The sequence below is a fragment of the Suncus etruscus genome, chromosome 11 (genome assembly GCF_024139225.1).
Source record: "Suncus etruscus isolate mSunEtr1 chromosome 11, mSunEtr1.pri.cur, whole genome shotgun sequence".
Taxonomy (NCBI): domain Eukaryota; kingdom Metazoa; phylum Chordata; class Mammalia; order Eulipotyphla; family Soricidae; genus Suncus; species Suncus etruscus.
In genome coordinates this window covers 85,536,784-85,539,780 of record NC_064858.1, presented here as the reverse complement: position 1 = coordinate 85,539,780, position 2,997 = coordinate 85,536,784, and the positions used below count along the sequence as shown (strand labels likewise).

Below are 2,997 nucleotides of genomic sequence, written 5' to 3'. Positions count from 1 at the left end.
ACTTCACTGCTTTTCCATTGATTTCTGCAGAGACACCTAACTGACAAAAACTCCAGGTATACCAGTGTAGGGGCTGAAAACTCTGGGATCTTCACAAAATCAGGTCAGGGTAGACAGCATTCGATTGCCCCCTCTCCAGCCCCTTCTTCCCTAAATGCTCTCTCTTTTAATATAATACTGCATACCAAGATGTTGAATATTTAGTTACAACCATTGTTCCCCCCACAGACACCTTCTGCACTGGAATGCACCTGGAAAGAGCTGAGAGCCCCACCCACTAATGTCAATCTAGGGTTGCATAATATAGGATTATCTCAACTCAGCAAACCAAAGACTTGTCTGTGGGACTTGTTCTGGAACTAGCTAGAATTTGCAAAATCTCTCATTAAGCAGATGTTTATCACATTCTGCATGTGAAACATGCTGTCAGTTCTTGTATACATTGCTTGTACTGCTGTTTTCACTCCCACTGCTCTAGGTGGAGTAGCACTGCTGGCTTAAACACATAATTATCTGTGTGTATCCTTGCTATTAACTTAAAATTCCCAATTATATGCAATATTAATGCATTTTGTTGTTGCCTAAATCTCTTTGAGTTGTACTTGTGTCACTGGCAAAAAGGATTCTGATGGATGTGTACTAGAGGTCAGCGCCATATACAGCAATTTCTTTTGTTGTTGTTGTTGTTGTTGTTGCTGTTATTGTTTTGTTTTTTGGGTCATACTCGACGAAGCTCAGGGGTTACTCCTGGTTCTGAGCTCAGAAATCACTCCTGGCAGACTCTGGGGACCATCTGGGATGCCACAATTTGAATCATCAGTCCTGGGTTGGCTGCGTGCAAGGCAAACGCCCCACCACTGTGCTATCTCTCCGGCCCCGCCAGGAATGATTTCTGAGCACAGAGTCATGAGTAACTCCTTTTTTTTTTTTACGGTTTTTACAAATATTTGTTTATTTTAATGAAGCTGGTACAGACAATGTCCATTTAAATCCCATCTCCCAGGCCAGAAAGTACAAACAAAATAAAAAAGAGCAGTATTCAGTTGTATATACTTCTATATGAATAGCTTTAACTGCTAATGAAAGAACTTTTCTGGAATCTTCTGACAAGCTTTTTTCTCATTAATCTTAAAATGCTTTCTCCAGTGAAACCATCTTTGAAGTTAGTCATGACTCTCATCACAGCTGTCATTTATTTCGTTTCCAATCTGATCTTCTTCCTCTTCATTTTTTTTTTTTTTTGGTCCATACCCTCAGATTTTAAAAGTAGCTTCAAGTTAAGGAAAGGTCATTTTCCACAGTTCAGTTCTGAAAAACTTCCATCTCCCACTGAAAGTCATAGTCCAGGAGTGAAGCGATCACATGCTAGAACATCAGGGCCAATTGGAAAGTCATTACGGACACTCGCATTGGTCGGTCCTATTTATCACAAGTCTGAAAATGCACAGTCCCTGCAAAAGACGGCCATTCTGTGCACACGTCATTTCTAAAAGGAGAGCAATATCAAGGGGGTGAGGTCTGATCACCAAAAATCAGCACAATGAAAACAAATGATAATAAATAATGGGCACTAGAATTCAAATTACCAGATGTTTTAAAGAGACTGGGTGCCTGTTCTCAATTCTTTTTTGAACATCACATTACAAAAGAACTATTTTTGGGGGGGGGGGGGGGGTTTGGGCCACACCCAGCAGTGCTCAGGGGTTACTCCTGGCTGTCTGCTCAGAAATAGCTCCTGGCAGGCACGGGGGACCATATGGGACACCGGGATTCGAACCAACCACCTTTGGTCCTGGATCGGCTGCTTGCTGTGCTATCTCTCCGGGCTCACAAAAGAACTATTTTTTTGTTTGTTTGTTTGTTTTTGGGTCACACCCGGCGGTGCTCAGGGGTAACTCCTGGCTGTCTGCTCAGAAATAGCTCCTGGCAGGCACCGGGGACCTTATGGGACACCGGGATTTGAACCAACCACCTTTGGTCCTGGATCGGCTGCTTGCAAGGCAAACGCCGCTGTGCTATCTCTCCGGGCCCCAAAAGAACTATTTTTAAAAATAAAAAAGGATTGAGGATTAAAAAAAATAAAAAGAATATCTAAATCCTTGAGTGACCCCCTGTTTGTTCCTGATAAATTCAATCACATCTTCTTCCTCCATTCCCAGTTTTTTTGGAGTGTGGTTATCAGCAATTCCCTGACCTTCAAAGAGAAACCTGAGTGAATTCATTGGAACTCCCTGCTTTGACAGTAAGATTCTTTAAGTGTCTTGAGATGTGTGGTCATTTTCACTTTAAAATGAATCTCACTGGTATCCTGTCCAATAACTTTGAGTTTTATGTATTCTCCTTCCTTCTTATCTCCCAAGTCCTCAGTTGAAGGTTTTGCCTCCTGATCCGACATGGTGGCGCTGGCTCCCTGGGCTGTCCGCATGGCTGCGGCCTTGGGCAGGCAGGACCTCGCTGGGGCTCGGCCATGAGTAACTCTTGAGTGCCACCGTGTGTGGCCCCAAAACAAGAAAGGAAGGAAGGGAGGGAGGGAGGGAGGGAGGGAGGGTGTGGGGAGCCGAGCTAATGGATACTAGAACAAAGGTGCCTCAGAAATCCCTGACCTTGTTACCCACGCGACCAGAGACACCCATGCCCTGAGGACAAAGGAAATAGACAAATACTAAAGTAAATTCAAAGCAGCCCAATACATCCAGCCAGAAAGAAAATTATAAAGCAATTTGCCTTTGTGTTAGCAAAAGAATTATTTGATTACAGCTGATGTTTTATTTATGCTTGCTGAGTAAAATTTATAAGACCCTGTTTGGATCTTGTGCTTTCAGTATAAACATGTGCTCAGGTCTACCTTTTTACCCCTCCCTATTACCTGCCCCCAGCTTATGCTAATGAGTGCTTGCAATTGTAATTGGTGGAAAACCTGTAACACCCCCTGACGTATTTCGCCCTTAAAAGCTGATCTCCCCAGCAATAAATCAAGGCGTTGTCTTGAGGATTTTT

General features: G+C 43.2%; 1 pseudogene; it reads right to left on the bottom strand.

Moving 5' to 3' along the window:
• Window positions 1-2,091: 2,091 nt before the first annotated feature.
• On the bottom strand, window positions 2,092-2,395 carry LOC126023055 (small ubiquitin-related modifier 1-like; annotated as a pseudogene).
• Between the last annotated feature and the right edge of the window lie 602 nt (window positions 2,396-2,997).